This window comes from Ricinus communis, chromosome 1 (genome assembly GCF_019578655.1).
Source record: "Ricinus communis isolate WT05 ecotype wild-type chromosome 1, ASM1957865v1, whole genome shotgun sequence".
NCBI lineage: Eukaryota > Viridiplantae > Streptophyta > Magnoliopsida > Malpighiales > Euphorbiaceae > Ricinus > Ricinus communis.
Genome location: NC_063256.1, coordinates 13,907,971 through 13,919,576, shown reverse-complemented (window position 1 = coordinate 13,919,576; position 11,606 = coordinate 13,907,971).

Sequence of the window (11,606 nt, the reverse complement as noted above, 5' to 3'; positions counted from 1 at the left end):
AAATTACTTTTTTCTACTACATGTCATCCCCAAACCGATGGTCAAACTGAGGTAGTAAATAGAACTTTGTCACAATTACTTAGGACCATGGTTAAACGAAACTTGAGAACATGGGAAAATTGTTTGCCGCATGTTGAATTTGCATATAATCGTAGTATGCATTCTTCTACTCAATTTTGCCCATTTGAGATTGTTTATGGCTTTATTCCTTTGAGTCCTTTAGATTTGATTGCTTTACCTTTGAGTGAACAAGTGAATTTAGATGGTGCAAAGAAGGCTGAATTTGTGTTGAAGTTGCATGAGCAAGTGCGTGCAAATTTGGAAAGACGCAATGAACAAATCACCAAACAACGCAATAAGGGCCGCAAAAGGATGGTATTTGAAGTTGGTGATTGGGTTTGGGTGCACTTCAGGAAGGAAAGGTTTCCCAATCAAAGAAAATCAAAGTTGATGCCACGTGGTGATGGTCCATTTGAAGTAATAGAGCGCATCAACGATAATGCATATAAAGTTGACTTACCTGGTGAGTATAATGTTAGTGCTACTTTTAATGTTGCTGATTTGTCTCCTTTGATTTTGATGAAGGCGTTGATTCGAGGTCGAATCCTTTCAAAGAGGGGGGAATGATGCAACCAAAGATGCATCTAAGTCAACTAGCATGGATCCACTAGCCTATGGAGGACCGATGACACGAGCAAGGAGTAAAAGGTTCAAGCAAGCCTTAAATTCTTACTTGGAGCATGTTTTGAAGATGGCTAATGATGGTGCTTTTAATGAAGATAACAACGCCTTGAAGATAGTGACATTAATTGCTATTAATGAAGCTTAAACTTCTGGTCATGGAACAAGGTCAAGGTCAAAGATCAGGGATCAAAGTCAACAGGCTTTCCTAGGGTTTCTAGAAGCATTGGGCCGCACCCTAAGCATTGGGCCGCACATTAGGGTTTCTAGAAGCATTGGAGGTCTCACCTAACCCTAGGGCAGCCACCACTTATGCTTAGAGAAGGAGGCAGCCGCACATTAGAAGTCTTTTAGGGTTTGATTCTTTATTGCTTATCTCTTAGTCCTTTAGAGCTATGTATTTCGGCTAAAGGACATAAGATCAATATACATTTCTGAATGAAGTTTAATTTGAGTTGTTAACTCTTATTCCTTAAGGTGTTCCTTATTGAATTTCTTGAGATTAAATTAACTTGTTTGATTTAGTTTCACATCTACATGTTTGATCAATCAATTAACTTTTTATTAGTTTCTTGAGTTGTTTGAACATTCTTCATCTATTTATAACTAAAGGGCTTAGTAGTTCTATTGCTAAGTTTGTTAGTTCCATAATCAATTGCAAACTTTCAAGTTAGATCTTGGGGCGACAAATTCGAACTTATTGGTAAGGGTGCTTCCTCTTAAATAGATTATGTCTAGACCCTTTAGACTCACTTTCTTGGTCATTATCAGAACCATCCCCTTTAGACGTTTTAGGCATATCATTCAATAACCTAGTTAATTTGTCATCTTATTTTTGAAATTGTTTTGTCATATGTTCTACTACATCTCTCAATGTATAAGCTAAATTTTTCAAAGTCAATGATGGTTCAGATGACATGGTTAAACCAAAAGACTAAGAAAAAAGGACGTGATCAAGTGTTACTAAGAAAAAAGGACGTGATCAAGTGTTATACTCTGGAGGCTTCTTATAGTTAAAGGCAAAAACAAGAAAAGATCACTCCCTCACGTGTTTCACTCACAAAGAATTGAATTCCTTATAGAAATTAAATCAAATTGTTCTAGTAATCACAAGAACAAGTTTTTCACAACCTCTTAACGTTTATTAATTCTGAAGTTCAATAGAACACTCGTGAATCAATAAAACGAATTATAAGCGTGTGAACAAAACAAGCTTACAACTAATCGAATAAGACTCAATTAACCCAAAAGAAAAGCTTTTTAAGAGAAAACAAACAAAATTACCCAAATCAGAATTATAAGAATGAAGAACAGCTCCAATTAATTAAAAGGAATTGCGGAATGAATCAATCAAGAGTCAATTCTTCGAGAACTACCTAACACAAATGGTTAGGGTTAGTTTTCCGTTCCTTCCCTTTCTTTTTTTTTTTTTTTTTGGAAATCTGCCTTGGTATGCGGGCAGCAATGAAAATAGTATACTTTTTTTTTTTAATAATGATGCGAACAGAAATTGAGATGAAATAGAAGACAGACTCTTTAATTGAAGAAAAATGAACCAACTAACAAGTTTGGCTCTGATACCAAATGATACGAACTCGAACCGGATACGTTCAAACACCAAGATAAGTAATGGTGAGAAAATCAAACTGATAAACGCTCTCCCTATTTAAGAGGAAGCACCCTTACCAATAAGTTCGAATTTGTCGCCCCAAGATCTAACTTGAAAGTTTGCAATTGATTATGGAACTAACAAACTTAGCAATAGAACTACTAAGCCCTTTAGTTATAAATAGATGAAGAATGTTCAAACAACTCAAGAAACTAATAACAAGTTAATTGATTGATCAAACATGTAGATGTGAAACTAAATCAAACAAGTTAATTTAATCTCAAGAAATTCAATAAGGAACACCTTAAGGAATAAGAGTTAACAACTCAAATTAAACTTCATTCAGAAATGTATATTGATCTTATGTCCTTTAGCCGAAATACATAGCTCTATTTATAGAGTTTTGAAATGATTCTAACCCTAAAAAGGACTAAGAGATAAGCAATAAAGAATCAAACCCTAAAAGACTTCTAATGTGCAGCTGCCTCCTTCTCTAAGCATAAGTGGTGGCTGCCCTAGGGTTAGGTGAGACCTCCAATGCTTCTAGAAACCCTAATGTGCGGCCCAATGCTTCTAGAAACCCTAGGAAAGCCTGTTGACTTTGATCCCTGATCTTTGACCTTGACCTTGTTCCATGACCAGAAGTTTAAGCTTCATTAATAGCAATTAATGTCACTATCTTCAAGGCGTTGTTATCTTCATTAAAAGCACCATCATTAGCCATCTTCAAAACATGCTCCAAGTAAGAATTTAAGGCTTGCTTGAACCTTTTACTCCTTGCTCGTGTCATCGGTCCTCCATAGGCTAGTGGATCCATGCTAGTTGACTTAGATGCATCTTTGGTTGCATCACATATCCTCACTTTCATATTTGCTATATACTAAAATATCATCTAAGTATACAACAATGAACTTATTGAGAAAAGGTCGAAGTACCTCATTCATAAGTCTCACGAACGAACTAGGGGCATTGCAAAGTCCAAATGGCATGACAAGCCACTCATGCAACCCTTGTTTCGTTTTGAAAGTTGTCTTCCATTCATCACCTTCTCGAATTCTCATTTGATGGTAGCCACTCCTCAAATCAATCTTACTGAAAATTCTGGCACCACTCAATTCATCAAACATATCTTGGAGCCTAGGCATAGGAAATCTATATTTGATAGTTATGTTATTGATTGCACGACTATCAATACACATTCTCCATGTTCCTTCTTTCTTAGGCACTAAAAGAGCCGGAACAGCACATGGACTAAGGCTCTCACGCACATAACCTTTCTCCATTAGTTCTTCCACTTGCCTTTGCAACTCTTTAGCTTGCTCGGGATTGCACCGATAGGCTGCTTTGTTAGGCAATGGGGCTCCCGGCATTAAGTCAATTGCATGCTCAATCCCACGAAAAGGTGGCAGTCCTTTCGGTAAATCACTAGGAAATACATCAGAAAATTCTTCAAGCAAATGACTCAAAGACAAAGAGTTAGTGGCATAGGAAACAACATTAGAAATGGGTTTAACAAGAAGTACAAACCCTCCTCCCTCCATTGCACACTCTTTTTCGAACTCTTTCCTCGAAATCAGAAAATTAGGTCTCCTTTCCACCATAGGTTCAACCTTAGGAGGCAAAGGCAACAATCTAATCTTTTTCCACCCGAATATGACTTGCACTCATAGGCAATACATCACACCAACGTTCATCATGATAATTGCCAATTGTAAATGAAACTAAAGCTTGTTTCTTGACCTTCAAACCAGTTTCATTATTCAACCAATTCAATTTGTAAGGCTTAGCATGATTTCAAGAGGAAGCTTAAGCCATCGACAAGTTCTGTGGATGCCACATCCGTGCATGATCCTCCATCAACAATCACATCACATGTCTTATCAAGGACCTTGCACCTTGTATGGAAAAGGTTCTCTCGTTGCTGCATGTCTTTGAGAGGTTCGGAATGTAAGACTCTCCTAACAACTCCACAAAGAGGGTTGTCATTCTCCTCCGCATCATACTCCTCAACATCTTCATTGTTACTTTCAGATTCATAGCTGTAAGAATCCTCCTCACTCGGTTGAATTGTGAGAATATTCCTTTTTGGGCATTCACTAGCAATATGCCCACGTTCTTGGCACTTGTAACAAGTCCTCTTGAATCCTTCTTGCTTAAAACTAGATTTTCCACTTTGAAACTTTGAAGGATTAGTAGAAGAAAGTTGTTTAGAAGAGCTAGAAGAAGACTCACTCTTCCTAAAAGGTATGTATGGTTTATATGGAGTCATGACGCCACTTGTGTTCGCCTTAGGCTTCTCCTGTTTCACTTGTGCTTCCACCTTCCTAGCTACTATCACAACTTCATCAAAAGTAGAAAAGCTCATAAGATCTACCTTGTGAGAGATTGGTTTGGACAGCCCTTTGGTGAAACGAGCAATCTTGAGGAGCTCCTTCTCTTGCAAGTCACACATCAAGCCTAGCCTCTCAAATTCACGAACATACTCATCAACACTGAGATCGCCTTGAGTTAGTCGAGTTAGCTTGACATATTGATCTTGCCCATACTCACGTGGTACCCAACGCCTCTCCATTTTCTTCTTGAGTTTCTCCCATGACTCGATCTTTTCTTTCTCTTCTCTTCGTCTCTTGGCTTTTAGATTGTCATACCAAAGCCCAGCAAGCTTTGTTAATCTAAGGACAGCCATCTTACACCTCCTCCTATCATCAAAGTCTTTATAATCAAAGACACTTTCCATTCTTCGAACCCAATCTAAGAAGTTTTCCGGATCACTTGAGCCATCAAATTCAGGAAGTTCCAATTTGAAACTCCTATCTTCTTCTTGAAAATTTCGATAGGTAGGATTCCCACCGGAGCTTGCTGTGTTCTCCAAGTCTCTAACACGTTATCCCATCTTTAAGGATAGTTCCGCAATGGCATCCATCCTAGCTTCATGTTTCCTCAAGTCTCCTTGTAGCTCGCGAAGTTGCTTCATGATAGCAGCCAACATTTCAGAATTAGACTGATTTGTTTCCATTACAATAGCGTGCAATTTTAATCAACCAAGAAAAATATCAAACGGACTTCAAAAATTTTGTAACTTTACAATCACAAAACTCTCAAAGAGAAAAACAATTTAAACTCAAGAAACACTCAAAAATCTTCAGGAACAAGGGAGATACGAATCAAAACCTTCAGACCTGTTTTCAGCAATGTAATCTGTTTTTTTTTTTGTACAAAACTGATAGGAAATCATCATCTTAGCAACCACACACCCCAATAACTAATGAGTTATGATACATATGGAATGCAAGAAAACACTCTCCAATCAAGATGATTCCAAAACCCAAGGATCTCCTCAAGTGAAGTTAGGACAAAAACTAGTTCCAACAATGAAACTAGCACTTGAATTCAACTCCAAACGCCACAAACCAAGTATGATTTGATAAGTTAAGAATCAAACACAAGATTTTGGTTAGAGAACGCCACAAACTAAAAATAGTTTGATAAGTTCAAAGTTCATGCAAGAACTTAAGCAAAAACACTCACAAAGAGCAAACAAAGATTATCATTCAAAAATTCTATCTCTACAAATGAATTTGGCTTTGATATTTATAGCCAAAACAAGACAAAGAAACCTAAATGGATGTCTTTTGAGCTTCCCCACGTTTCCCCCTTTAATTCCCCTTAAAACTAATTAAAAGTGGCTGTTTTTACATTGATGTCACTCATTTTTGTAACTCCCAAATGACAACTAATTATGTGCATCCATTTTGTAACTCCAAATTATGACTAATTATGTGCATCTATTTTGTAACTCTAAAAGACAACTAATCACACCATAACTTAAGAAAAAAACCTAATAAAAAGAAAATAAAAAAAAAAGGCTTCAAATGAATCTTATTGGACCTATGAGTTCAGCCCAAACTTATTGCACTAAATTGATGATTTTGGATCCTTTTTGCAATCCTAAATCTTGGACTGAGCCTTGTTGTGTTTGAACACTCCAAATGTCTTTAATTAAGCCCAACAAAGCTTCTTGCATACTTTTGGACTTGGATCTTGTCATTGGACCTCCTTGAAAGCTTAAAGGATCATTTGTAATTCTTGTCTTTATTGCATCAGAAACTCACACTCTCCAAAGCCTAAGCTCTGATACCAATTGATGTGGAAAAGGAATAGGATCGTTTTTGGAATGAGTTTGAGTACTTTGAATGGTAGGGAACAAATAAAAGAACACGACACTAAGTAAAGCACTCTCAAACTTCTACTCTCAAACACTAAGTAGTAAGAGCAAAAGGGCGTGTAAACACAAAGTAAAACACTTAGAATAATTTCACAAAGAAATCAGATTTGTTTTCAACTCTCAATGCCTATAACACTTGGCCATGAGTTCTATTTATACTCAACCACTAGAAGAGTTACATGACATAGATAAACTCTTCAACTTCCTCCTAAAAACTGACCAGCTACAAGGATTCACATTCCCTTGTAACATCCCTAATTAAACAGCAAATAAAAGTGCTAAATAAAGAAAATCTTTGTAACAGCTATTAAAGGCTGATTACAAAGGTTTTATTACACACTTAAAACTGAAATTCCAACAGCAAATTAAACAAAGAATAACTCCAAAAACGTCCACCTTTATGAACAGTAAAAACTGAACATAATGAGCAGCAAATAGAGTAAGGAATAACTCCAAAAACGTCCACCTTTATGAACAGCAAAAACTGAACATAATGAGCAGCAAATATTCCCCTTTTCAAGCTTTTATTCAACCATCCAATTATGGCAAGTGATAAAGGTTTTTTTTTTATGAGAATCCCATGAAATGTTCTGATCTTTGCTTAGCATTTTCATGCACTAGAAAGGCATGGACCGTAGCATCATTATCTTGCACTTGAGCTGTGTGATGGACCTCTTGTTGGACTGATTCCATATCACTTACCTAACCCTAGGGCAGCCACCACTTATGCTTAGAGAAGGAGGCAGCCGCACATTAGAAGTGATGCAACCAAAGATGCATCTAAGTCAACTAGCATGGATCCACTAGCCTATGGAGAACCGATGACACGAGCAAGAGTAAAAGGTTCAAGCAAGCCTTAAATTCTTACTTGGAGCATGTTTTGAAGATGGCTAATGATGGTGCTTTTAATGAAGATAACAACGCCTTGAAGATAGTGACATTAATTGCTATTAATGAAGCTTAAACTTCTGGTCATGGAACAAGGTCAAGGTCAAAGATCAGGGATCAAAGTCAACAGGCTTTCCTAGGGTTTCTAGAAGCATTGGGCCGCACATTAGGGTTTCTAGAAGCATTGGGCCGCACATTAGGGTTTCTAGAAGCATTGGAGGTCTCACCTAACCCTAGGGCAGCCACCACTTATGCTTAGAGAAGGAGGCAGCCGCACATTAGAAGTCTTTTAGGGTTTGATTCTTTATTGCTTATCTCTTAGTCCTTTTTAGGGTTAGAATCATTTCAAAACTCTATAAATAGAGCTATGTATTTCGGCTAAAGGACATAAGATCAATATACATTTCTGAATGAAGTTTAATTTGAGTTGTTAACTCTTATTCCTTAAGGTGTTCCTTATTGAATTTCTTGAGATTAAATTAACTTGTTTGATTTAGTTTCACATCTACATGTTTGATCAATCAATTAACTTTTTACTAGTTTCTTGAGTTGTTTGAACATTCTTCATCTATTTATAACTAAAGGGCTTAGTAGTTCTATTGCTAAGTTTGTTAGTTCCATAATCAATTGCAAACTTTCAAGTTAGATCTTGGGGCGACAAATTCGAACTTATTGGTAAGGGTGCTTCCTCTTAAATAGGGAGAGCGTTTATTAGTTTGATTTTTTCACCATTACTTATCTTGGTGTTTGAACGTATCCGGTTCGAGTTCGTATCAAGAAGTCTTTTAGGGTTTGATTCTTTATTGCTTATCTCTTAGTCCTTTTTAGGGTTAGAATCATTTCAAGACTCTATAAATAGAGCTATGTATTTCGGCTAAAGCACATAAGATCAATATACATTTCTGAATGAAGTTTTATTTGAGTTGTTAACTCTTATTCCTTAAGGTGTTCCTTATTGAATTTCTTGAGATTGAATTAACTTGTTTGATTTAGTTTCACATCTACATGTTGATACGAACTCGAACCGGATACGTTCAAACACCAAGATAAGTAATGGTGAGAAAATCAAACTGATAAACGCTCTCCCTATTTAAGAGGAAGCACCCTTACCAATAAGTTCGAATTTGTCGCCCCAAGATCTAACTTGAAAGTTTGCAATGGATTATGGAACTAACAAACTTAGCAATAGAACTACTAAGCCCTTTAGTTATAAATAGATGAAGAATGTTCAAACAACTCAAGAAACTAATAAAAAGTTAATTGATTGATCAAACATGTAGATGTGAAACTAAATCAAACAAGTTAATTTAATCTCAAGAAATTCAATAAGGAACACCTTAAGGAATAAGAGTTAACAACTCAAATAAAACTTCATTCAGAAATGTATATTGATCTTATGTGCTTTGAAATACATAGCTCTATTTATAGAGTTTTGAAATGATTCTAACCCTAAAAAGGACTAAGAGATAAGCAATAAAGAATCAAACCCTAAAAGACTTCTAATGCGGCTGCCTCCTTCTCTAAGCATAAGTGGTGGCTGCCCTAGGGTTAGGTGAGACCTCCAATGCTTCTAGAAACCCTAATGTGCGGCCCAATGCTTAGGTGCGCCCAATGCTTCTAGAAACCCTAATGCGCGGCCCAATGCTTCTAGAAACCCTAGGAAAGCCTGTTGACTTTGATCCCCGATCTTTGACCTTGACCTTGTTCCATGACCGAAGTTTAAGCTTCATTAATAGCAATTAATGTCACTATCTTCAAGGCATTGTTATCTTCATTAAAAGCACCATCATTAGCCATCTTCAAAACATGCTCCAAGTAAGAATTTAAGGCTTGCTTGAACCTTTACTCCTTGCTCGTGTCATCGGTCCTCCATAGGCTAGTGGATCCATGCTAGTTGACTTAGATGCATCTTTGGTTGCATCATTCCCCCTCTTTGAAAGGATTCGACCTCGAATCAACGCCTTCATCAAAATCAAAAGGAGACAAATCAGCAACATTAAAAGTAGCACTAATATTATACTCACCAGGTAAGTCAACTTTGTATGCATTATCGTTGATGCGCTCTATTACTTCAAATGGACCATCACCACGTGGCATCAACTTTGATTTTCTTTGATTGGGAAACCTTTCCTTCCTGAAGTGCACCCAAACCCAATCACCAACTTCAAATACCATCCTTTTGCGGCCCTTATTGCGTTGTTTGGTGATTTGTTCATTGCGTCTTTCCAAATTTGCACGCACTTGCTCATGCAACTTCAACACAAATTCAGCCTTCTTTGCACCATCTAAATTCACTTGTTCACTCAAAGGTAAAGCAATCAAATCTAAAGGACTCAAAGGAATAAAGCCATAAACAATCTCAAATGGGCAAAATTGAGTAGAAGAATGCATACTACGATTATATGCAAATTCAACATGCGGCAAACAATCTTCCCATGTTCTCAAGTTTCCGTTTAACCATGGTCCTAAGTAATTGTGACAAAGTTCTATTTACTACCTCAGTTTGACCATCGGTTTGGGGATGACATGTAGTAGAAAAAAGTAATTTAGTTCCCAGTTTACCCCATAAGGTCTTCCAAAATAGCTCAAAACTTGGTGTCCCTATCACTGACAATAGTTCTAGGCATACCATGTAAACGTACAATTTCTCTAAAGAACAATTCAGCAACATGTTGTGCATCATCGGTTTTCCTACATGCAATAAAGTGTGACATCTTTGAAAACCTATCCACCACAACAAAAATACTATCATGCCCATGCTTAGACCTAGGTAATCCAAGCACAAAATCCATAGATATGTCAATCCAAGGAGAATTAGGTATGGGCAAAGGCATGTATAACCCATTAGGTTGTGATTTAGACTTAGCTTGCTTGCATACAATACAGTTAGCACATAATCTATTCACATCAGATTTCATTTTAGGCCAATAGAAATGATCATGCAAAACATCTAAAGTCTTTTGAACACCAAAGTGTCCCATCAAACCACCTTCATGTGATTCTCTCACAAGCAATTCACGCATAGAACACATAGGAATGCATAGACGTTTTTCTTTGAACAAAAATCCATCATGTCTGTAAAATTTATCAATAGCACCATGTTCACAAGCATGAAAAATAGAACCAAAATCGTGGTCATCAACATACAAGTCTTTGATATACTCAAAACCAAGCAATTTTGTTTCTAGAGAAGCAAGTAAAGCATACCTTCTAGATAGTGCATCGGCAACTACATTTTCTTTACCTTGCTTGTACTTAATGACATAGGGAAATGCTTCAATGAATTCACTCCATTTAGCATGGCGCTTATTCAACTTGTTCTGTCCCTTCAAGTGCTTTAATGCTTCATGATCCGTGTGAATCACAAACTCCTTAGGTAGCAAATAATGCTGCCAAACATTGAGTGCACGCACAAGAGCATACAATTCCTTGTCATAAGTTGGATATTTCAAGCTAGCTCCATTCAACTTTTCACTAAAATAGGCTATTGGCTTCCCATCTTGCATTAAAACAGCTCCAATACCTACACCAGAAGCATCACAATCAATTTCAAAAGTTTTGGAAAAATCCGGGAAGTGAAAGAATGGGAGATGAAGTAAGTTTGTCCTTTAGCATATTAAATGCGTTTTCTTGTTGTTCTCCCCAATGAAACTTCACGTTCTTCTTTACAAGCTCGTTAAGTGGTGCGGCAAGGGTACTGAAGTCCTTGACAAACCTCCTATAGAAGCTTGCAAGCCCATGAAAGCTCCTCACATCACTAACATTCTTTGGTGTTGGCCACTCCTTAATTGCTTTTACCTTATCTTCATCGACCTGAATTCCATTTTTACTAACAACAAAACCAAGAAACACAAGTTTGTTTGTGCAAAAATCACACTTAGCAAGGTTAGCATATAAAGAATTCTCACGCAAAACCATCAACACCATCCGAACATGTTCAACATGCTCACTAAAGCTCTTACTATAAATCAAAATATCATCAAAGTATACTACCACAAATTTACCAATATACGCACGCAAAACATGGTTCATTAGTCTCATAAAAGTACTTGGTGCGTTAGTTAAGCCAAAAGGCATGACCAACCACTCATACAAACCAAATTTAGTTTTGAATGCTGTTTTCCACTCATCACCTATATTCATTCTAATTTGGTGATAGCCACTTCTCAAATCAATTTTAGTAAAGATAACACTTCCATGCAA